A 26,583-nucleotide genomic window follows, 5' to 3' on the forward strand; every position below is an offset into this window, starting at 1 on the left:
AAATCAGTCTGACCCTGTGCCTCATGGGAACAGTCCAGCCCGAACTGCCAAGCCATGCCTTCCCATGACCGGAAACAAGCTTCCAAGGACCGGTTTCTGGCATTTCAGCCGTCTTCAGCCAGTCTTGCTTGAATCCAGTGGCAATGTAGGGACTCACGTCTGAGCATACCCTGCCAACTTATGGCGAACAAAGCGGTACAAAAGGGGGTGGTGATAGACGGAGCATCAGAACTAATAAAACACTCACACCCTGTGAACAGATCTGGGTTTGATCCATCACCGTTCTTTAGCCCACTCTGGCACCCCAGTTCAGACATGGCCATATGCAAATCAGTCTGACCCTGTGCCTCATGGGAACAGTCCAGCCCGAAATGCCAAGCCATGCCTTCCCTGGACCGGAAACAAGCTTCCTAGGACCGGTTTCTGGCATTTCAGCAGTCTTCAGCCAGGCTTGCTTGAATCCAGTGGCAAAGTGAGCAAGGGACTCACGTCTGAGCATACCCTGCAAACTTATGGCGAACAAAACGGTACAAAAGGGGGTGGTGATAGACGGAGCATCAGAACTAATCAAACACTCACACCCAGTCAACAGATCTGCGTTTGATCCATCATCGTTCTTTAGCCCACTCTGCCACCCCAGTTCAGACATGGCCATATGCAAATCAGTCTGACCCTGTGCCTCATGGGAACAGACCAGCCCGAACTGCCAAGCCATGCCTTCCCTGGACCGGAAACAAGCTTCCTAGGACCGGTTTCTGGCATTTCAGCCGTCTTCAGCCAGGCTTGCTTGAATCCAGTGGCAAAGTGAGCAAGGGACTCACGTCTGAGCATACCCTGCCAACTTATGGCGAACAAAGCAGTACAAAAGGGGGTGGTGATAGACGGAGCATCAGAACTAATCAAATACTCACACCCAGTCAACAGATCTGGGTTTGATCCATCACCACTCTTTAGCCCACTCTGCCACCCCAGTTCCGACATGGCCATATGCAAATCAGTCTGACCCTGTGCCTCATGGGAACAGTCCAGCCCGAAATGCCAAGCCATGCCTTCCCTGGACCGGAAACAAGCTTCCTAGGACCGGTTTCTGGCATTTCAGCAGTCTTCAGCCAGGCTTGCTTGAATCCAGTGGCAAAGTGAGCAAGGGACTCACGTCTGAGCATACCCTGCCAACTTATGGCGAACAAAGCGGTACAAAAGGGGGTGGTGATAGACGGAGCATCAGAACTAATCAAACACTCACACCCAGTCAACAGATCTGGGTTTGATCCATCACCGTTCTTTAGCCCACTCTGCCACCCCAGTTCAGACATGGCCATATGCAAATCAGTCTGACCCTGTGCCTCATGGGAACAGTCCAGCCCGAACTGCCAAGCCATGCCTTCCCATGACCGGAAACAAGCTTCCAAGGACCGGTTTCTGGCATTTCAGCCGTCTTCAGCCAGGCTTGCTTGAATCCAGTGGCAATGTAGGGACTCACGTCTGAGCATACCCTGCCAACTTATGGCGAACAAAGCGGTACAAAAGGGGGTGGTGATAGACGGAGCATCAGAACTAATAAAACACTCACACCCTGTGAACAGATCTGGGTTTGATCCATCACCGTTCTTTAGCCCACTCTGGCACCCCAGTTCAGACATGCCCATATGCAAATCAGTCTGACCCTGTGCCTCATGGGAACAGTCCAGCCCGAAATGCCAAGCCATGCCTTCCCTGGACCGGAAACAAGCTTCCTAGGACCGGTTTCTGGCATTTCAGCAGTCTTCAGCCAGGCTTGCTTGAATCCAGTGGCAAAGTGAGCAAGGGACTCACGTCTGAGCATACCCTGCAAACTTATGGCGAACAAAACGGTACAAAAGGGGGTGGTGATAGACGGAGCATCAGAACTAATCAAACACTCACACCCAGTCAACAGATCTGCGTTTGATCCATCATCGTTCTTTAGCCCACTCTGCCACCCCAGTTCAGACATGGCCATATGCAAATCAGTCTGACCCTGTGCCTCATGGGAACAGACCAGCCCGAACTGCCAAGCCATGCCTTCCCTGGACCGGAAACAAGCTTCCTAGGACCGGTTTCTGGCATTTCAGCCGTCTTCAGCCAGGCTTGCTTGAATCCAGTGGCAAAGTGAGCAAGGGACTCACGTCTGAGCATACCCTGCCAACTTATGGCGAACAAAGCAGTACAAAAGGGGGTGGTGATAGACGGAGCATCAGAACTAATCAAATACTCACACCCAGTCAACAGATCTGGGTTTGATCCATCACCACTCTTTAGCCCACTCTGCCACCCCAGTTCCGACATGGCCATATGCAAATCAGTCTGACCCTGTGCCTCATGGGAACAGTCCAGCCCGAACTGCCAAGCCATGCCTTCCCTGGACCGGAAACAAGCTTCCTAGGACCGGTTTCTGGCATTTCAGCCGTCTTCAGCCTGGCTTGCTTGAATCCAGTGGCAAAGTGAGCAAGGGACTCACGTCTGAGCATACCCTGCCAACTTATGGCGAACAAAGCGGTACAAAAGGAGGTGGTGATAGACGGAGCATCAGAACTAATCAAACACTCACACCCAGTCAACAAATCTGGGTTTGATCCATCACCGTTCTTTAGCCCACTCCGCCACCCCAGTTCAGACACGGCCATATGCAAATCAGTCTGACCCTGTGCCTCATGGGAACAGTCCAGCCCGAACTGCCAAGCCATGCCTTCCCTGGACCGGAAACAAGCTTCCAAGGACCGGTTTCTGGCATTTCAGCCGTCTTCAGCCAGGCTTGCTTGAATCCAGTGGCAATGTGAGCAAGGGACTCACGTCTGAGCATACCCTGCCAACTTATGGCGAACAAAGCGGTACAAAAGGGGGTGGTGATAGACGGAGCATCAGAACTAATAAAACACTCACACCCTGTGAACAGATCTGGGTTTGATCCATCACCGTTCTTTAGCCCACTCTGGCACCCCAGTTCAGACATGGCCATATGCAAATCAGTCTGACCCTGTGCCTCATGGGAACAGTCCAGCCCGAAATGCCAAGCCATGCCTTCCCTGGACCGGAAACAAGCTTCCTAGGACCGGTTTCTGGCATTTCAGCAGTCTTCAGCCAGGCTTGCTTGAATCCAGTGGCAAAGTGAGCAAGGGACTCACGTCTGAGCATACCCTGCCAACTTATGGCGAACAAAGCGGTACAAAAGGGGGTGGTGATAGACGGAGCATCAGAACTAATCAAACACTCACACCCAGTCAACAGATCTGGGTTTGATCCATCACCGTTCTTTAGCCCACTCTGCCACCCCAGTTCAGACATGGCCATATGCAAATCAGTCTGACCCTGTGCCTCATGGGAACAGTCCAGCCCGAACTGCCAAGCCATGCCTTCCCATGACCGGAAACAAGCTTCCAAGGACCGGTTTCTGGCATTTCAGCCGTCTTCAGCCAGGCTTGCTTGAATCCAGTGGCAATGTGAGCAAGGGACTCACGTCTGAGCATACCCTGCCAACTTATGGCGAACAAAGCGGTACAAAAGGGCGTGGTGATAGACGGAGCATCAGAACTAATAAAACACTCACACCCTGTGAACAGATCTGGGTTTGATCCATCACCGTTCTTTAGCCCACTCTGGCACCCCAGTTCAGACATGGCCATATGCAAATCAGTCTGACCCTGTGCCTCATGGGAACAGTCCAGCCCGAAATGCCAAGCCATGCCTTCCCTGGACCCGAAACAAGCTTCCTAGGACCGGTTTCTGGCATTTCAGCAGTCTTCAGCCAGGCTTGCTTGAATCCAGTGGCAAAGTGAGCAAGGGACTCACGTCTGAGCATACCATGCAAACTTATGGCGAACAAAACGGTACAAAAGGGGTTGGTGATAGACGGAGCATCAGAACTAATCAAACACTCACACCCAGTCAACAGATCTGCGTTTGATCCATCATCGTTCTTTAGCCCACTCTGCCACCCCAGTTCAGACATGGCCATATGCAAATCAGTCTGACCCTGTGCCTCATGGGAACAGACCAGCCCGAACTGCCAAGCCATGCCTTCCCTGGACCGGAAACAAGCTTCCTAGGACCGGTTTCTGGCATTTCAGCCGTCTTCAGCCAGGCTTGCTTGAATCCAGTGGCAAAGTGAGCAAGGGACTCACGTCTGAGCATACCCTGCCAACTTATGGCGAACAAAGAGGTACAAAAGGGGGTGGTGATAGACGGAGCATCACAACTAATCAAATACTCACACCCACTCAACAGATCTGGGTTTGATCCATCACCGTTCTTTAGCCCACTCTGCCACCCCAGTTCAGACATGGCCATATGCAAATCAGTCTGACCCTGTGCCTCATGGGAGCAGTCCAGCCCGAACTGCCAAGCCATGCCTTCCCTGGACCGGAAACAAGCTTCCTAGGACCGGTTTCTGGCATTTCAGCCCTTTTCAGCCAGGCTTGCTTGAAGCCAGTGGCAAAGTGAGCAAGGGACTCACGTCTGAGCATACCCTGCCAACTTATGGCGAACAAAGCGGTACAAAAGGGGGTGGTGATAGACTGAGCATCAGAACTAATCAAACACTCACACCCACTCAACAGATCTGGGTTTGATCCATCACCGTTCTTTAGCCCACTCTGCCACCCCAGTTCAGACATGGCCATATGCAAATCAGTCTGACCCTGTGCCTCATGGGAACAGTCCAACCCGAACTGCCAAGCCATGCCTTCCCTGGACCGGAAACAAGCTTCCTAGGACCGGTTTCTGGCATTTCAGCCGTCTTCAGCCAGGCTTGCTTGAATCCAGTGGCAAAGTGAGCAAGGGACTCACGTCTGAGCATACCCTGCCAACTTATGGCGAACAAAGCGGTACAAAAGGGGGTGGTGATAGACGGAGCATCAGAACTAATCAAACACTCACACCCAGTCAACAGATCTGGGTTTGATCCATCACCGTTCTTTAGCCCACTCTGCCACCCCAGTTCAGACATGGCCATATGCAAATCAGTCTGACCCTGTGCCTCATGGGAACAGTCCAACCCGAACTGCCAAGCCATGCCTTCCCTGGACCGGAAACAAGCTTCCTAGGACCGGTTTCTGGCATTTCAGCCGTCTTCAGCCAGGCTTGCTTGAATCCAGTGGCAAAGTGAGCAAGGGACTCACGTCTGAGCATACCCTGCCAACTTATGGCGAACAAAGCGGTACAAAAGGGGGTGGTGATAGACGGAGCATCAGAACTAATCAAACACTCACACCCAGTCAACAGATCTGGGTTTGATCCATCACCGTTCTTTAGCCCACTCTGCCACCCCAGTTCAGACATGGCCATATGTAAATCAGTCTGACCCTGTGCCTCATGGTAACAGTCCAGCCCGAACTGCCAAGCCATGCCCTCCCTGGACTGGAAACAAGCTTCCTAGGACCGGTTTCTGGCATTTCAGCCGTCTTCAGCCTGGCTTGCTTGAATCCAGTGGCAAAGTGAGCAAGGGACTCATGTCTGAGCATACCCTGCCAACTTATGGCGAACAAAGCGGTACAAAAGGGGGTGGTGATAGACGGAGCATCAGAACTAATCAAACACTCACAACCAGTTAAAAGATCTGGGTTTGATCCATCACCGTTCTTTAGCCCACTCTGCCACCCCAGTTCAGACATGGCCATATGCAAATCAGTCTGACCCTGTGCCTCATGGGAACAGCCCAGCCGAATTGCCAAGCCATGCCTTCCCATGACCGGAAACAAGCTTCCTAGGACCGGTTTCTGGCATTTCAGCCGTCTTCAGCCAGGCTTGCTTGAATCCAGTGGCAAAGTGAGCAAGGGACTCACGTCTGAGCATACCCTGCCAACTTATGGCGAACAAAGCGGTACAAAAGGGGGTGGTGATAGATGGAGCATCAGAACTAATCAAACACTCACACCCAGTGAACAGATCTGGGTTTGATCCATCACCGTTCTTTAGCCCACTCTGCCACCCCAGTTCAGACATGGCCATATGCAAATCAGTCTGACCCTGTGCCTCATGGGAACAGTCCAGCCCGAACTGCCAAGCCATGCCTTCCCTGAACCGGAAACAAGCTTCCTAGGACCGGTTTCTGGCATTTCTGCCGTCTTCAGCCAGGCTTGCTTGAATCCAGTGACAAAGTGAGCAAGGGACTCACGTCTGAGCATACCCTGCCAACTTATGGCGAACAAAGCGGTACAAAAGCGGGTGGTGATAGACGGAGCATCAGAACTAATCAAACACTCACACCCAGTCAACAGATCTGCGTTTGATCCATCACCGTTTTTTAGCCCACTCTGCCACCCCAGTTCAGACATGGCCATATGCAAATCAGTCTGACCCTGTGCCTCATGGGAACAGTCCAGCCCGAACTGCTAAACCATGCCTTCCCTGGACCGGAAACAAGCTTCCTAGGACCGGTTTCTGGCATTTCAGCCGTCTTCAGTCAGGCTTGCTTGAATCCAGTGGCAAAGTGAGCAAGGGACTCACGTCTGAGCATACCCTGCCAACTTATGGCGAACAAAGCGGTACAAAAGGAGGTGGTGATAGACGGAGCATCAGAACTAATCAAACACTCACACCCAGTCAACAAATCTGGGTTTGATCCATCACCGTTCTTTAGCCCACTCCGCCACCCCAGTTCAGACACGGCCATATGCAAATCAGTCTGACCCTGTGCCTCATGGGAACAGTCCAGCCCGAACTGCCAAGCCATGCTTTCCCTGGACCGGAAACAAGCTTCCAAGGACCGGTTTCTGGCATTTCAGCCGTCTTCAGCCAGGCTTGCTTGAATCCAGTGGCAATGTGAGCAAGGGACTCACGTCTGAGCATACCCTGCCAACTTATGGCGAACAAAGCGGTACAAAAGGGGGTGGTGATAGACGGAGCATCAGAACTAATAAAACACTCACACCCTGTGAACAGATCTGGGTTTGATCCATCACCGTTCTTTAGCCCACTCTGGCACCCCAGTTCAGACATGGCCATATGCAAATCAGTCTGACCCTGTGCCTCATGGGAACAGTCCAGCCCGAAATGCCAAGCCATGCCTTCCCTGGACCGGAAACAAGCTTCCTAGGACCGGTTTCTGGCATTTCAGCAGTCTTCAGCCAGGCTTGCTTGAATCCAGTGGCAAAGTGAGCAAGGGACTCACGTCTGAGCATACCCTGCCAACTTATGGCGAACAAAGCGGTACAAAAGGGGGTGGTGATAGACGGAGCATCAGAACTAATCAAACACTCACACCCAGTCAACAGATCTGGGTTTGATCCATCACCGTTCTTTAGCCCACTCTGCCACCCCAGTTCAGACATGGCCATATGCAAATCAGTCTGACCCTGTGCCTCATGGGAACAGTCCAGCCCGAACTGCCAAGCCATGCCTTCCCATGACCGGAAACAAGCTTCCAAGGACCGGTTTCTGGCATTTCAGCCGTCTTCAGCCAGGCTTGCTTGAATCCAGTGGCAATGTGAGCAAGGGACTCACGTCTGAGCATACCCTGCCAACTTATGGCGAACAAAGCGGTACAAAAGGGGGTGGTGATAGACGGAGCATCAGAACTAATAAAACACTCACACCCTGTGAACAGATCTGGGTTTGATCCATCACCGTTCTTTAGCCCACTCTGGCACCCCAGTTCAGACATGGCCATATGCAAATCAGTCTGACCCTGTGCCTCATGGGAACAGTCCAGCCCGAAATGCCAAGCCATGCCTTCCCTGGACCGGAAACAAGCTTCCTAGGACCGGTTTCTGGCATTTCAGCAGTCTTCAGCCAGGCTTGCTTGAATCCAGTGGCAAAGTGAGCAACGGACTCACGTCTGAGCATACCATGCAAACTTATGGCGAACAAAACGGTACAAAAGGGGTTGGTGATAGACGGAGCATCAGAACTAATCAAACACTCACACCCAGTCAACAGATCTGCGTTTGATCCATCATCGTTCTTTAGCCCACTCTGCCACCCCAGTTCAGACATGGCCATATGCAAATCAGTCTGACCCTGTGCCTCATGGGAACAGACCAGCCCGAACTGCCAAGCCATGCCTTCCCTGGACCGGAAACAAGCTTCCTAGGACCGGTTTCTGGCATTTCAGCCGTCTTCAGCCAGGCTTGCTTGAATCCAGTGGCAAAGTGAGCAAGGGACTCACGTCTGAGCATACCCTGCCAACTTATGGCGAACAAAGAGGTACAAAAGGGGGTGGTGATAGACGGAGCATCACAACTAATCAGACACTCACACCCAGTCAACAGATTTGGGTTTGATCCATCACCGTTCTTTAGCCCACTCTGCCACCCTAGTTCAGACATGGCCATATGCAAATCAGTCTGACCCTGTGCCTCATGGGAACAGTCCAGCCCGAACTGCCAAACCATGCCTTCCCTGGACCGGAAACAAGCTTCCTAGGACCGGTTTCTGGCATTTCAGCCCTTTTCAGCCAGGCTTGCTTGAAGCCAGTGGCAAAGTGAGCAAGGGACTCACGTCTGAGCATACCCTGCCAACTTATGGCGAACAAAGCGGTACAAAAGGGGGTGGTGATAGACTGAGCATCAGAACTAATCAAACACTCACACCCACTCAACAGATCTGGGTTTGATCCATCACCGTTCTTTAGCCCACTCTGCCACCCCAGTTCAGACATGGCCATATGCAAATCAGTCTGACCCTGTGCCTCATGGGATCAGTCCAGCCCGAACTGCCAAGCCATGCCTTCCCTGGACCGGAAACAAGCTTCCTAGGACCGGTTTCTGGCATTTCAGCCATCTTCAGCCAGGCTTGCTTGAAGCCAGTGGCAAAGTGAGCAAGGGACTCACGTCTGAGCATACCCTGCCAACTTATGGCGAACAAAGCGGTACAAAAGGGGATGGTGATAGACGGAGCATCAGAACTAATCAAACACTCACACCCAGTCAACAGATCTGGGTTTGATCCATCACCGTTCTTTAGCCCACTCTGCCACCCCAGTTCAGACATGGCCATATGCAAATCAGTCTGACCCTGTGCCTCATGGGAACAGTCCAACCCGAACTGCCAAGCCATGCCTTCCCTGGACCGGAAACAAGCTTCCTAGGACCGGTTTCTGGCATTTCAGCCGTCTTCAGCCAGGCTTGCTTGAATCCAGTGGCAAAGTGAGCAAGGGACTCACGTCTGAGCATACCCTGCCAACTTATGGCGAACAAAGCGGTACAAAAGGGGGTGGTGATAGACGGAGCATCAGAACTAATCAAACACTCACACCCAGTCAACAGATCTGGGTTTGATCCATCACCGTTCTTTAGCCCACTCTGCCACCCCAGTTCAGACATGGCCATATGCAAATCAGTCTGACCCTGTGCCTCATGGTAACAGTCCAGCCCGAACTGCCAAGCCATGCCCTCCCTGGACTGGAAACAAGCTTCCTAGGACCGGTTTCTGGCATTTCAGCCGTCTTCAGCCTGGCTTGCTTGAATCCAGTGGCAAAGTGAGCAAGGGACTCATGTCTGAGCATACCCTGCCAACTTATGGCGAACAAAGCGGTACAAAAGGGGGTGGTGATAGACGGAGCATCAGAACTAATCAAACACTCACACCCAGTCAACAGATCTGGGTTTGATCCATCACCGTTCTTTAGCCCACTCTGCCACCCCAGTTCAGACATGGCAATATGCAAATCAGTCTGACCCTTTGCCTCATGGGAACAGTCCAGCCCGAACTGCCAAGCCATGCCTTCCCATGACCGGAAACAAGCTTCCTAGGACCGGTTTCTGGCATTTCAGCCGTCTTCAGCCAGGCTTGCTTGAATCCAGTGGCAAAGTGAGCAAGGGACTCACGTCTGAGCATACCCTGCCAACTTATGGCGAACAAAGCGGTACAAAAGGGGGTGGTGATAGATGGAGCATCAGAACTAATCAAACACTCACACCCAGTGAACAGATATGGGTTTGATCCATCACCGTTCTTTAGCCCACTCTGCCACCCCAGATCAGACATGGCCATATGCAAATCAGTCTGACCCTGTGCCTCATGGGAACAGTCCAGCCCGAACTGCCAAGCCATGCCTTCCCTGAACCGGAAACAAGCTTCCTAGGACCGGTTTCTGGCATTTCTGCCGTCTTCAGCCAGGCTTGCTTGAATCCAGTGACAAAGTGAGCAAGGGACTCACGTCTGAGCATACCCTGCCAACTTATGGCGAACAAAGCGGTACAAAAGCGGGTGGTGATAGACGGAGCATCAGAACTAATCAAACACTCACACCCAGTCAACAGATCTGCGTTTGATCCATCACCGTTTTTTAGCCCACTCTGCCACCCCAGTTCAGACATGGCCATATGCAAATCAGTCTGACCCTGTGCCTCATGGGAACAGTCCAGCCCGAACTGCCAAACCATGCCTTCCCTGGACCGGAAACAAGCTTCCTAGGACCGGTTTCTGGCATTTCAGCCGTCTTCAGTCAGGCTTGCTTGAATCCAGTGGCAAAGTGAGCAAGGGACTCACGTCTGAGCATACCCTGCCAACTTATGGCGAACAAAGCGGTACAATAGGGGGTGGTGATAGACGGAGCATCAGAACTAATCAAACACTCACACCCAGTCAACAGATCTGGGTTTGATCCATCACCGTTCTTTAGCCCACTCTGCCACCCCAGTTCAGACATGGCCATATGCAAATCAGTCTGACCCTGTGCCTCATGGGAACAGTCCAGCCCGAACTGCCAAGCCATGCCTTCTCTGGACCGGAAATAAGATTCCTAGGAACGGTTTCTGGCATTTCAGCCGTCTTCAGCCAGGCTTGCTTGAATCCAGTGGCAAAGTGAGCAAGGGACTCGTGTCTGAGCATACCCTGCCAACTTATGGCGAACAAAGCGGTACAAAAGGGGGTGGTGATAGACGGAGCATCAGAAATAATCAAACACTCACACCCAGTCAACAGATCTGGGATTGGTCCATCACCGTTCTTTAGCCCACTCTGCAACCCCAGTTCAGACATGGCCATATGCAAATCACTCTGACCCTGTGCCTCATGGGAACAGTCCAGCCCGAACTGCCAAGCCATGCCTTCCCTGGACCGGAAACAAGCTTCCTAGGACTGGTTTCTGGCATTTCAGCCGTCTTCAGCCAGGCTTGCTTGAATCCAGTGGCAAAGTGAGCAAGGGACTCACGTCTGAGCATACCCTGCCAACTTATGGCGAACAAAGCGGTACAAAAGGGGGTTGTGATAGACGGAGCATCAGAACTAATCAAACACTCACACCCAGTCAACAGATCTGGGTTTGATCCATCACCGTTCTTTAGCCCACTCTGCCACCCCAGTTCAGACATGGCCATATGCAAATCAGTCTGACCCTGTGCCTCATGGTAACAGTCCAGCCCGAACTGCCAAGCCATGCCTTCCCTGGAACGGAAACAAGCTTCCTAGGACCGGTTTCTGGCATTTCAGCCGTCTTCAGCCAGGCTTGCTTGAATCCAGTGGCAAAGTGAGCAAGGGACTCACGTCTGAGCATACCCTGCCAACTTATGGCGAACAAAGCGGTACAAAAGGGGGTGGTGATAGACGGAGCATCAGAACTAATCAAACACTCACACCCAGTCAACAGATCTGGGTTTGATCCATCACCGTTCTTTAGCCCACTCTGCCACCCCAGTTCAGACATGGCCATATGCAAATCAGTCTGACCCTGTGCCTCATGGTAACAGTCCAGCCCGAACTGCCAAGCCATGCCTTCCCTGGACCGGAAACAAGCTTCCTAGGACCGGTTTCTGGCATTTCAGCCGTCTTCAGCCAGGCTTGCTTGAATCCAGTGGCAAAGTGAGCAGGGGACTCACGTCTGAGCATACCCTGCCAACTTATGGCGAACAAAGCAGTACAAAAGGGGGTGGTGATAGACAGAGCATCAGAACTAATCAAATACTCACACCCAGTCAACAGATCTGGGTTTGATCCATCACCACTCTTTAGCCCACTCTGCCACCCCAGTTCCGACATGGCCATATGCAAATCAGTCTGACCCTGTGCCTCATGGGAACAGTCCAGCCCGAACTGCCAAGCCATGCCTTCCCTGGACCGGAAACAAGCTCCCTAGGACCGGTTTCTGGCATTTCAGCCGTCTTCAGCCTGGCTTGCTTGAATCCGGTGGCAAAGTGAGCAAGGGACTCATGTCTGAGCATACCCTGCCAACTTATGGCGAACAAAGCGGTACAAAAGGAGGTGGTGATAGACGGAGCATCAGAACTAATCAAACACTCACACCCAGTCAACAGATCTGGGTTTGATCCATCACCGTTCTTTAGCCCACTCCGCCACCCCAGTTCAGACACGGCCATATGCAAATCAGTCTGACCCTGTGCCTCATGGGAACAGTCCAGCCCGAACTGCCAAGCCATGCCTTCCCTGGACCGGAAACAAGCTTCCTAGGACCGGTTTCTGGCATTTCAGCCGTCTTCAGCCAGGCTTTCTTGAATCCAGTGGCAATGTGAGCAAGGGACTCACGTCTGAGCATACCCTGCCAACTTATGGCGAACAAAGCGGTACAAAAGGGGGTGGTGATAGACGGAGCATCAGAACTAATAAAACACTCACACCCTGTGAACAGATATGGGTTTGATCCATCACCGTTCTTTAGCCCACTCTGGCACCCCAGTTCAGACATGGCCATATGCAAATCAGTCTGACCCTGTGCCTCATGGGAACAGTCCAGCCCGAAATGCCAAGACATGCCTTCCCTGGACCGGAAACAAGCTTCCTAGGACCGGTTTCTGGCATTTCAGCAGTCTACAGCCAGGCTTGCTTGAATCCAGTGGCAAAGTGAGCAAGGGACTCACGTCTGAGCATACCCTGCCAACTTATGGCGAACAAAGCGGTACAAAAGGGGGTGGTGATAGACGGAGCATCAGAACTAATCAAACACTCACAACCAGTTAACAGATCTGGGTTTGATCCATCACCGTTCTTTAGCCCACTCTGCCACCCCAGTTCAGACATGGCCATATGCAAATCAGTCTGACCCTGTGCCTCATGGGAACAGTCCAGCCCGAACTGCCAAGCCATGCCTTCCCTGGACCGGAAACAAGCTTCCTAGGACCTGTTTCTGGCATTTCAGCCGTCTTCAGCCTGGCTTGCTTGAATCCAGTGGCAAAGTGAGCAAGGGACTCACGTCTGAGCATACCCTGCCAACTTATGGCGAACAAAGCGGTACAAAAGGGGGTGGTGATAGACAGAGCATCAGAACTAATCAAACACTCACACCCAGTCAACAGATCTGGGTTTGATCCATCACCGTTCTTTAGCCCACTCTGCCACCCCAGTTCAGACACGGCCATATGCAAATCAGTCTGACCCTGTGACTCATGGGAACAGTCCAGCCCGAACTGCCAAGCCATGCCTTCCCTGGACCGGAAACAAGCTTCCTAGGATCGGTTTCTGGCATTTCAGCCGTCTTCAGCCAGGCTTGCTTGAAACCAGTGGCAAAGTGAGCAAGGGACTCACGTCTGAGCATACCCTGCCAACTTATGGCGAACAAAGAGGTACAAAAGGGGGTGGTGATAGACGGAGCATCACAACTAATTAGACACTCACACCCAGTCAACAGATCTGGGTTTGATCCATCACCGTTCTTTAGCCCACTCTGCCACCCCAGTTCAGACATGGCCATATGCAAATCAGTCTGACCCTGTGCCTCATGGGAACAGTCCAGCCCAAACTGCCAAACCATGCCTTCCCTGGACCGGAAACAAGCTTCCTAGGACCGGTTTCTGGCATTTCAACCCTTTTCAGCCAGGCTTGCTTGAAGCCAGTGGCAAAGTGAGCAAGGGACTCACGTCTGAGCATACCCTGCCAACTTATGGCGAACAAAGCGGTACAAAAGGGGGTGGTGATAGACGGAGCATCAGAACTAATCAAACACTCACACCCAGTCAACAGATCTGGGTTTGATCCATCACCGTTCTTTAGCCCACTCTGCCACCCCAGTTCAGACATGGCCATATGCAAATCAGTCTGACCCTGTGCCTCATGGGAACAGTCCAGCCCGAACTGCCAAGCCATGCCTTCCCTGGACCGGAAACAAGCTTCCTAGGACCGGTTTCTGGCATTTCAGCTGTCTTCAGCCAGGCTTGTTTGAATCCAGTGGCAAAGTGTGCAAGGGACTCACGTCTGAGCATACCCTGCCAACTTATGGCGAACAAAGCGGTACAAAAGGGGGTGGTGATAGACGGAGCATCAGAACTAATCAAACACTCACACCCAGTCAACAGATCTGGGTTTGATCCATCACCGTTCTTTAGCCCACTCTGCCACCCCAGTTCAGACATGGCCATATGCAAATCAGTCTGACCCTGTGCCTCATGGTAACAGTCCTGCCCGAACTGCCAAGCCATGCCTTCCTTGGACCGGAAACAAGCTTCCTAGGACCGGTTTCTGGCATTTCAGCCGTCTTCAGCCAGGCTTGCTTGAATCCAGTGGCAAAGTGAGCAAGAGACTCACGTCTGATCATACCCTGCCAACTTATGGCGAACAAAGCAGTACAAAAGGGGGTGGTGATAGACGGAGCATCAGAACTAATCAAATACTCACACCCAGTCAACAGATCTGGGTTTGATCCATCACCACTCTTTAGCCCACTCTGCCACCCCAGTTCCGACATGGCCATATGCAAATCAGTCTGACCCTGTGCCTCATGGGAACAGTCCAGCCCGAACTGCCAAGCCATGCCTTCCCTGGACCGGAAACAAGCTTCCTAGGACCGGTTTCTGGCATTTCAGCCGTCTTCAGCCTGGCTTGCTTGAATCCAGTGGCAAAGTGAGCAAGGGACTCACGTCTGAGCATACCCTGCCAACTTATGGCGAACAAAGCGGTACAAAAGGGGGTGGTGATAGACGGAGCATCAGAACTAATCAAACACTCACACCCAGTCAACAGATCTGGGTTTGATCCATCACCGTTCTTTAGCCCACTCTGCCACCCTAGTTCAGACACGGCCATATGCAAATCAGTCTGACCCTGTGCCTCATGGGAACATGCCAGCCCGAACTGCCAAGCCATGCCTTCCCTGGACCGGAAACAAGCTTCCTAGGACCGGTTTCTGGCATTTCAGCCGTCTTCAGCCAGGCTTGCTTGAATCCAGTGGCAATGTGAGCAAGGGACTCACGTCTGAGCATACCCTGCCAACTTATGGCGAACAAAGCGGTACAAAAGGGGGTGGTGATAGACGGAGCATCAGAACTAATCAAACACTCACACCCTGTGAACAGATCTGGGTTTGATCCATCACCGTTCTTTAGCCCACTCTGGCACCCCAGTTCAGACATGGCCATATGCAAATCAGTCTGACCCTGTGCCTCATGGGAACAGTCCAGCCCGAAATGCCAAGCCATGCCTTCCCTGGACCGGAAACAAGCTTCCTAGGACCGGTTTCTGGCATTTCAGCCGTCTTCAGCCAGGCTTGCTTGAATCCAGTGGCAAAGTGAGCAAGGGACTCACGTCTGAGCATACCCTGCCAACTTATGGCGAACACAGCGGTACAAAAGGGGGTGGTGATAGACGGAGCATCAGAACTAATCAAACACTCACAACCAGTTACCAGATCTGGGTTTGATCCATCACCGTTCTTTAGCCCACTCTGCCACCCCAGTTCAGACATGGCCATATGCAACTCAGTCTGACCCTGTGCCTCATGGGAACAGTCCAGCCCGAACTGCCAAGCCATGCCTTCCCTGGACCGGAAACAAGCTTCCTAGGACCGGTTTCTGGCATTTCAGCCGTCTTCAGCCAGGTTTGCTTGAATCAAGTGGCAAAGTGAGCAAGGGACTCACGTCTGAGCATACCCTGCCAACTTATGGCGAACAAAGCGGTACAAAAGGTGGTGGTGATAGACGGAGCATCAGAACTAATCAAATACTCACACCCAGTCAACAGATCTGGGTTTGATCCATCACCACTCTTTAGCCCACTCTGCCACCCCAGTTCAGACATGGCCATATGCAAATCAGTCTGGCCCTGTGCCTCATGGGAACAGTCCAGCCCGAACTGCCAAGCCATGCCTTCCCTGGACCGGAAACAAGCTTCCTAGGACCGGTTTCTGGCATTTCAGCCGTCTTCAGCCTGGCTTGCTTGAATCCAGTGGCAAAGTGAGCAAGGGACTCACGTCTGAGCATACCCTGCCAACTTATGGCGAACAAAGTGGTACAAAAGGGGGTGGTGATAGACGGAGCATCAGAACTAATCAAACACTCACACCCAGTCAACAGATCTGGGTTTGATCCATCACCGTTCTTTAGCCCACTCTGCCACCCCAGTTCAGACATGGCCATATGCAAATCAGTCTGACCCTGTGCCTCATGGGAACAGTCCAGCCCGAACTGCCAAGCCATGCCTTCCCATGACCGGAAACAAGCTTCCAAGGACCGGTTTCTGGCATTTCAGCCGTCTTCAGCCAGGCTTGCTTGAATCCAGTGGCAAAGTGAGCAAGGGACTCACGTCTGAGCATACCCTGCAAACTTATGGCGAACAAAACGGTACAAAAGGGGGTGGAGATAGACGGAGCATCAGAACTAATCAAACACTCACACCCAGTCAACAGATCTGCGTTTGATCCATCACCGTTCTTTAGCCCACTCTGCCACCCCAGTTCAGACATGGCCATATGCAAATCAGTCTGACCCTGTGCCTCATGGGAACAGACCAGCCCGAACTGCCAAGCCATGCCTTCTCTGGACCAGAAACAAGCTTCCTAGGACCGGTTTCTTGCATTTCAGCCGTCTTCAGCCAGGCTTGCTTGAATCCAGTGGCAAAGTGAGCAAGGGACTCACGTCTGAGCATACCCTGCCAACTTATGGCGAACAAAGAGGTACAAAAGGGGGTGGTGATAGACGGAGCATCACAACTAATCAGACACTCACACCCAGTCAACAGATCTGGGTTTGATCCATCACCGTTCTTTAGCCCACTCTGCCACCCTAGTTCAGACATGGCCATATGCAAATCAGTCTGACCCTGTGCCTCATGGGAACAGTCCAGCCCGAACTGCCAAACCATGCCTTCCCTGGACCGGAAACAAGCTTCCTAGGACCGGTTTCTGGCATTTCAGCCCTTTTCAGCCAGGCTTGCTTGAAGCCAGTGGCAAAGTGAGCAAGGGACTCACGTCTGAGCTACCCTGCCAACTTATGGCGAACAAAGCGGTACAAAAGGGGGTGGTGATAGACTGAGCATCAGAACTAATCAAACACTCACACCCACTCAACAGATCTGGGTTTGATCCATCACCGTTCTTTAGCCCACTCTGCCACCCCAGTTCAGACATGGCCATATGCAAATCAGTCTGACCCTGTGCCTCATGGGAGCAGTCCAGCCCGAACTGCCAAGCTATGCCTTCCCTGGACCGGAAACAAGCTTCCTAGGACCGGTTTCTGGCATTTCAGCCATCGTTAGCCAGGCTTGCTTGAAGCCAGTGGCAAAGTGAGCAAGGGACTCACGTCTGAGCATACCCTGCCAACTTATGGCGAACAAAGCGGTACAAAAGCGGGTGGTGATAGACGGAGCATCAGAACTAATCAAACACTCACACCCAGTCAACAGATCTGCGTTTGATCCATCACCGTTTTTTAGCCCACTCTGCCACCCCAGTTCAGACATGGCCATATGCAAATCAGTCTGACCCTGTGCCTCATGGGAACAGTCCAGCCCGAACTGCCAAACCATGCCTTCCCTGGACCGGAAACAAGCTTCCTAGGACCGGTTTCTGGCATTTCAGCCGTCTTCAGCCGGGCTTGCTTGAATCCAGTGGCAAAGTGAGCAAGGGACTCACGTCTGAGCATACCCTGCCAACTTATGGCGAACAAAGCGGTACAAAAGGAGGTGGTGATAGACGGAGCATCAGAACTAATCAAACACTCACACCCAGTCAACAGATCTGGGTTTGATCCATCACCATTCTTTAGCCCACTCTGCCACCCCAGTTCCGACATGGCCATATGCAAATCAGTCTGACCCTGTGCCTCATGGGAACAGTCCAGCCCGAACTGCCAAGCCATGCCTTCCCTGGACCGGAAACAAGCTTCCTAGGACCGTTTTCTGGCATTTCAGCCGTCTTCAGCCAGGCTTGCTTGAATCCAGTGGCAAAGTGAGCAAGGGACTCACGTCTGAGCATACCCTGCCAACTTATGGCGAACAAAGCGGTACAAAAGGGGGTGGTGATAGACGGAGCATCAGAACTAATCAAACACTCACACCCAGTCAACAGATCTGGGTTTGATCCATCACCGCTCTTTAGCCCACTCTGCCACCCCAGTTCAGACATGGCCATATGCAAATCAGTCTGACCCTGTGCCTCATGGTAACAGTCCAGCCCGAACTGCCAAGCCATGCCTTCCCTGGACCGGAAACAAGCTTCCTAGGACCGGTTTCTGGCATTTCAGCCGTCTTCAGCCGGGCTTGCTTGAATCCAGTGGCAAAGTGAGCAAGGGACTCACGTCTGAGCATACCCTGCCAACTTATGGCGAACAAAGCGGTACAAAAGGAGGTGGTGATAGACGGAGCATCAGAACTAATCAAACACTCACACCCAGTCAACAGATCTGGGTTTGATCCATCACCGTTCTTTAGCCCACTCCGCCACCCCAGTTCAGACACAGCCATATGCAAATCAGTCTGACCCTGTGCCTCATGGGAACAGTCCAGCCCGAACTGCCAAGCCATGCCTTCCCTGGACCGGAAACAAGCTTCCCAGGACCGGTTTCTGGCATTTCAGCCGTCTTCAGCCAGGCTTGCTTGAATCCAGTGGCAATGTGAGCAAGGGACTCACGTCTGAGCATACCCTGCCAACTTATGGCGAACAAAGCGGTACAAAAGGGGGTGGTGATAGACGGAGCATCAGAACTAATAAAACACTCACACCCTGTGAACAGATCTGGGTTTGATCCATCACCGTTCTTTAGCCCACTCTGGCACCCCAGTTCAGACATGGCCAAATGCAAATCAGTCTGACCCTGTGCCTCATGGGAACAGTCCAGCCCGAAATGCCAAGCCATGCCTTCCCTGGACCGGAAACAAGCTTCCTAGGACCGGTTTCTGGCATTTCAGCAGTCTTCAGCCAGGCTTGCTTGAATCCAGTGGCAAAGTGAGCAAGGGACTCACGTCTGAGCATACCCTGCCAACTTATGGCGAACAAAGCGGTACAAAAGGGGGTGGTGATAGACGGAGCATCAGAACTAATCAAACACTCACACCCAGTTAACAGATCTGGGTTTGATCCATCACCGTTCTTTAGCCCACTCTGCCACCCCAGTTCAGACATGGCCATATGCAAATCAGTCTGACCCTGTGCCTCATGGGAACAGTCCAGCCCGAACTGCAAAGCCATGCCTTCCCTGGACCGGAAACAAGCTTCCTAGGACCGGTTTCTGGCATTTCAGCCGTCTTCAGCCAGGCTTGCTTGAATCCAGTGGCAAAGTGAGCAAGGGACTCACGTCTGAGCATACCCTGCCAACTTATGGCGAACAAAGCGGTACAAAAGGGGGTGGTGATAGACGGAGCATCAGAACTAATCAAATACTCACACCCAGTCAACAGATCTGGGTTTGATCCATCACCACTCTTTAGCCCACTCTGCCACCCCAGTTCAGACATGGCCATATGCAAATCAGTCTGACCCTGTGCCTCATTGGAACAGTCCAGCCCGAACTGCCAAGCCATGCCTTCCCTGGACTGGAAACAAGCTTCCTAGGACCGGTTTCTGGCATTTCAGCCGTCTTCAGCCTGGCTTGCTTGAATCCAGTGGCAAAGTGAGCAAGGGACTCACGTCTGAGCATACCCTGCCAACTTATGACGAACAAAGCGGTACAAAAGGGGGTGGTGATAGACAGAGCATCAGAACTAATCAAACACTCACACCCAGTCAACAGATCTGGGTTTGATCCATCACCGTTCTTTAGCCCACTCTGCCACCCCAGTTCAGACACGGCCATATGCAAATCAGTCTGACCCTGTGCCTCATGGGAACAGTCCAGTCCGAACTACCAAGCCATGCCTTCCCTGGACCGGAAACAAGCTTCCTAGGACCGGTTTCTGGCATTTCAGCCATCTTCAGCCAGGCTTGCTTGAATCCAGTGGCAATGTGAGCAAGGGACTCACGTCTGAGCATACCCTGCCAACTTATGGCGAACAAAGCGGTACAAAAGGGGGTGGTGATAGACGGAGCATCAGAACTAATCAAACACTCACACCCTGTGTACAGATCTGGGTTTGATCCATCACCGTTCTTTAGCCCACTCTGGCACCCCAGTTCAGACATGGCCATATGCAAATCAGTCTGACCCTGTGCCTCATGGGAACAGTCCAGCCCGAACTGCCAAGCCATGCCTTCCCTGGACTGGAAACAAGCTTCCTAGGACCGGTTTCTGGCATTTCAGCCGTCTTCAGCCAGGCTTGCTTGAATCCAGTGGCAAAGTGAGCAAGGGACTCACGTCTGAGCATACCCTGCCAACTTATGGCAAACAAAGCGGTACAAAAGGGGGTGGTGATAGACGGAGCATCAGAACTAATCAAACACTCACAACCAGTTAACAGATCTGGGTTTGATCCATCACCGTTCTTTAGCCCACTCTGCCACCCCAGTTCAGACATGGCCATATGCAAATCAGTCTGACCCTGTGCCTCATGGGAACAGCCCAGCCGAATTGCCAAGCCATGCCTTCCCATGACTGGAAACAAGCTTCCTAGGACCGGTTTCTGGCATTTCAGCCGTCTTCAGCCAGGCTTGCTTGAATCCAGTGGCAAAGTGAGCAAGGGACTCACGTCTGAGCATACCCTGCCAACTTATGGCAAACAAAGCGGTACAAAAGGGGGTGGTGATAGACGGAGCATCAGAACTAATCAAACACTCACACCCAGTTAACAGATCTGGGTTTGATCCATCACCGTTCTTTAGCCCACTCTGCCACCCCAGTTCAGACATGGCCATATGCAAATCAGTCTGACCCTGTGCCTCATGGGAACAGTCCAGCCCGAACTGCCAAGCCATGCCTTCCCTGGACCGGAAACAAGCTTCCTAGGACCGGTTTCTGGCATTTCAGCCGTCTTCAGCCAGGCTTGCTTGAATCCAGTGGCAAAGTGAGCAAGGGACTCACGTCTGAGCATACCCTGCCAACTTATGGCGAACAAAGCGGTACAAAAGGGGGTGGTGATAGACGGAGCATCAGAACTAATCAAATACTCACACCCAGTCAACAGATCTGGGTTTGATCCATCACCACTCTTTAGCCCACTCTGCCACCCCAGTTCAGACATGGCCATATGCAAATCAGTCTGACCCTGTGCCTCATGGGAACAGTCCAGCCCGAAATGCCAAGCCATGCCTTCCCTGGACCGGAAACAAGCTTCCTAGGACCGGTTTCTGGCATTTCAGCAGTCTTCAGCCAGGCTTGCTTGAATCCAGTGGCAAAGTGAGCAAGGGACTCACGTCTGAGCATACCCTGCCAACTTATGGCGAACAAAGCGGTACAAAAGGGGGTGGTGATAGACGGAGCATCAGAACTAATCAAACACTAACACCCAGTTAACAGATCTGGGTTTGATCCATCACCGTTCTTTAGCCCACTCTGCCACCCCAGTTCAGACATGGCCATATGCAAATCAGTCTGACCCTGTGCCTCATGGGAACAGTCCAGCCCGAACTGCCAAGCCATGCCTTCCCTGGACCGGAAACAAGCTTCCTAGGACCAGTTTCTGGCATTTCAGCCGTCTTCAGCCAGGCTTGCTTGAATCCAGTGGCAAAGTGAGCAAGGGACTCACGTCTGAGCATACCCTGCCAACTTATGGCGAACAAAGCGGTACAAAAGGGGGTGGTGATAGACGGAGCATCAGAACTAATCAAATACTCACACCCAGTCAACAGATCTGGGTTTGATCCATCACCACTCTTTAGCCCACTCTGCCACCCCAGTTCAGACATGGCCATATGCAAATCAGTCTGACCCTGTGCCTCATGGGAACAGTCCAGCCCGAACTGCCAAGCCATGCCTTCCCTGGACTGGAAACAAGCTTCCTAGGACCGGTTTCTGGCATTTCAGCCGTCTTCAGCCTGGCTTGCTTGAATCCAGTGGCAAAGTGAGCAAGGGACTCACGTCTGAGCATACCCTGCCAACTTATGGCGAACAAAGCGGTACAAAAGGGGGTGGTGATAGACAGAGCATCAGAACTAATCAAACACTCACACCCAGTCAACAGATCTGGGTTTGATCCATCACCGTTCTTTAGCCCACTCTGCCACCCCAGTTCAGACACGGCCATATGCAAATCAGTCTGACCCTGTGCCTCATGGGAACAGTCCAACCCGAACTGCCAAGCCATGCCTTCCCTGGACCGGAAACAAGCTTCCTAGGACCGGTTTCTGGCATTTCAGCCGTCTTCAGCCAGGCTTGCTTGAATCCAGTGGCAATGTGAGCAAGGGACTCACGTCTGAGCATACCCTGCCAACTTATGGCGAACAAAGCGGTACAAAAGGGGGTGGTGATAGACGGAGCATCAGAACTAATCAAACACTCACACCCTGTGAACAGATCTGGGTTTGATCCATCACCGTTCTTTATCCCACTCTGGCACCCCAGTTCAGACATGGCCATATGCAAATCAGTCTGACCCTGTGCCTCATGGGAACAGTCCAGCCCGAACTGCCAAGCCATGCCTTCCCTGGACTGGAAACAAGCTTCCTAGGACCGGTTTCTGGCATTTCAGCCGTCTTCAGCCAGGCTTGCTTGAATCCAGTGGCAAAGTGAGCAAGGGACTCACGTCTGAGCATACCCTGCCAACTTATGGCAAACAAAGCGGTACAAAAGGGGGTGGTGATAGACGGAGCATCAGAACTAATCAAACACTCACAACCAGTTAACAGATCTGGGTTTGATCCATCACCGTTCTTTAGCCCACTCTGCCACCCCAGTTCAGACATGGCCATATGCAAATCAGTCTGACCCTGTGCCTCATGGGAACAGCCCAGCCGAATTGCCAAGCCATGCCTTCCCATGACCGGAAACAAGCTTCCTAGGACCGGTTTCTGGCATTTCAGCCGTCTTCAGCCAGGCTTGCTTGAATCCAGTGGCAAAGTGAGCAAGGGACTCACGTCTGAGCATACCCTGCCAACGTATGGCGAACAAAGCGGTACAAAAGGGGGTGGTGATAGATGGAGCATCAGAACTAATCAAACACTCACACCCAGTGAACAGATCTGGGTTTGATCCATCACCGTTCTTTAGCCCACTCTGCCACCCCAGTTCAGACATGGCCATATGCAAATCAGTCTGACCCTGTGCCTCATGGGAACAGTCCAGCCCGAACTGCCAAACCATGCCTTCCCTGGACCGGAAACAAGCTTCCTAGGACCGGTTTCTGGCATTTCAGCCGTCTTCAGTCAGGCTTGCTTGAATCCAGTGGCAAAGTGAGCAAGGGACTCACGTCTGAGCATACCCTGCCAACTTATGCGAACAAAGCGGTACAAAAGGGGGTGGTGATAGACGGAGCATCAAAACTAATCAAACACTCACACCCAGTCAACAGATCTGGGTTTGATCCATCACCGTTCTTTAGCCCACTCTGCCACCCCAGTTCAGACATGGCCATATGCAAATCAGTCTGACCCTGTGCCTCATGGGAACAGTCCAGCCCGAACTGCCAAGCCATGCCTTCTCTGGACCGGAAAAAAGATTCCTAGGAACGGTTTCTGGCATTTCAGCCGTCTTCAGCCAGGCTTGCTTGAATCCAGTGGCAAAGTGAGCAAGGGACTCGTGTCTGAGCATACCCTGCCAACTTATGGCGAACAAAGCGGTACAAAAGGGGGTGGTGATAGACGGAGCATCAGAAATAATCAAACACTCACACCCAGTCAACAGATCTGGGATTGGTCCATCACCGTTCTTTAGCCCACTCTGCCACCCCAGTTCAGACATGGCCATATGCAAATCACTCTGACCCTGTGCCTCATGGGAACAGTCCAGCCCGAACTGCCAAGCCATGCCTTCCCTGGACCGGAAACAAGCTTCCTAGGACCGGTTTCTGGCATTTCAGCCGTCTTCAGCCAAGCTTGCTTGAATCCAGTGGCAAAGTGAGCAAGGGACTCACGTCTGAGCATACCCTGCCAACTTATGGCGAACAAAGCGGTACAAAAGGGGGTTGTGATAGACGGAGCATCAGAACTAATCAAACACTCACACCCAGTCAACAGATCTGGGTTTGATCCATCACCGTTCTTTAGCCCACTCTGCCACCCCAGTTCAGACATGGCCATATGCAAATCAGTCTGACCCTGTGCCTCATGGTAACAGTCCAGCCCGAACTGCCAAGCCATGCCTTCCCTGGACCGGAAACAAGCTTCCTAGGACCGGTTTCTGGCATTTCAGCCGTCTTCAGCCAGGCTTGCTTGAATCCAGTGGCAAAGTGAGCAAGGGACTCACGTCTGAGCATACCCTGCCAACTTATGGCGAACAAAGCGGTACAAAGGGGGGTGGTGATAGACAGAGCATCAGAACTAATCAAACACTCACACCCAGTCAACAGATCTGGGTTTGATCCATCACCATTCTTTAGCCCACTCTGCCACCCCAGTTCAGACATGGCCATATGCAAATCAGTCTGACCCTGTGCCTCATGGGAACAGTCCAGCCCGAACTGCCAAGCCATGCCTTCCCTGGACCGGAAACAAGCTTCCTAGGACCGGTTTCTGGCATTTCAGCCGTCTTCAGCCAGGCTTGCTTGAATCCAGTGGCAAAGTGAGCAAGGGACTCACGTCTGAGCATACCCTGCCAATTTATGGCGAACAAAGCGGTACAAAAGGGGGTGGTGAAAGACGGAGCATCAGAACTAATCAAACACTCACACCCAGTCAACAGATCTGGGTTTGATCCATCACCGTTCTTTTGTCCACTCTGCCACCCTAGTTCAGACATGGCCATATGCAAATCAGTCTGACCCTGTGCCTCATGGGAACAGTCCAGCCCGAACTGCCAAACCATGCCTTCCCTGGACCGGAAACAAGCTTCCTAGGACCGGTTTCTGGCATTTCAGCCGTCTTCAGCCAGGCTTGCTTGAATCCAGTGGCAAAGCGAGCAAGGGACTCACGTCTGAGCATACCCTGCCAACTTATGGCGAACAAAGCGATACAAAAGGGGGGGGTGAGAGACGGAACATCAGAACTAATCAAACACTCACACCCAGTCAACAGATCTGGGTTTGATCCATCACCGTTCTTTAGCCCATTCTGCCACCCCAGTTCAGACATGGCCATCTACAAATCAGTCTTACCCTGTGCCTCATGGGAACAGTCCAGCCCGAACTGCCAAGCCATGCCTTCCCTGGACCGGAAACAAGCTTCCTAGGACCGGTTTCTGGCATTTCAGCCGTCTTCAGCCAGGCTTGCTTGAATCCAGTGGCAAAGTGAGCAAGGGACTCACGTCTGAGCATACCCTGCCAACTTATGGTGAACAAAGCGGTACAAAAGGGGGTGGTGATAGACGGAGCATCAGAACTAATCAAACACTCACAACCAGTCAACAGATCTGGGTTTGATCCATCACCGTTCTTTAGTCCACTCTGCCACCCCAGTTCAGACATGGCCATATGCAAATCAGTCTGACCCTGTGCCTCATGGGAACAGTCCAGCCCGAACTGCCAAGCCATGCCTTCCCTGGACTGGAAACAAGCTTCCTAGGACCGGTTTCTGGCATTTCAGCCGTCTTCAGCCAGGCTTGCTTGAATCCAGTGGCAAAGTGAGCAAGGAACTCACGTCTGAGCATACCCTGCCAACTTATGGCGAACCTTCTCATGACTGAATTTCTTCAGATCTTTCTGCAGTTTATTGATCTTATTCTGCATTAGGTACTCTTTATGTTCATTTACTTCTTTATTCACCTCTTCTAGTTTCTTTTTGTACAGGGTTAATTTGATCTCTGTCAGTAATGAGTCCTCACTGATTTTTATTTTTATCAGTAGGGCCTCTGATAAGCGTTTGGCTGTGTTGATTATCAAAATAAGCCAATCACGTGAGCATCTCCAAGCGATAAGAGACCATTCTTTCTTAAATTGTGGATCATCAAGGAAGATTCTTGGAGCATTTGTCACCAATAAGCCTGTGGGTGCCACATTGCCGCGAAGGTATTCTGTCATTATTGCCCCGTGTAATAGTATTTTCATCTGACATCGTTTCAACTCCTTAAGTTCATCCCAATTTTGGGCTTGGGTAAGGGTCTGGTTAATATTAGTGTCGGACAAAAGTGATGGTCCCGCTAAGATTGCGGAGGCCTCCTCATCAGAATAGCCAATACCGAATAGTTCAGCCATCTTATGGATACGATGTATGAGGTGATTAAAATAGGGTGAGAGAATGTATCTAGTGGGAGAGGAAGAGAGGTAAAATCCACTGAAGTGATTCTTTTATTACAGATATTTTCTGTGTATGAACCCTACAGCTGTGCGCTGCGCTAATCTTATGTATACAAAGGCTATTGAGAAAAGTGTTTTCTCATGCCCAAAGGGTAGAGAGGATTATAGGTCAGAGTAACACCTCCCAGTATAAACAGTTACACAAATAATTTTACTCCAACTAACCATTCAATGGTCATTATTGTCACACGTAGATGGAATGATATGAAGAACAAG

This window comes from Triturus cristatus, chromosome 1_1, assembly GCF_964204655.1.
Source record: "Triturus cristatus chromosome 1_1, aTriCri1.1, whole genome shotgun sequence".
Classification (NCBI taxonomy): domain Eukaryota; kingdom Metazoa; phylum Chordata; class Amphibia; order Caudata; family Salamandridae; genus Triturus; species Triturus cristatus.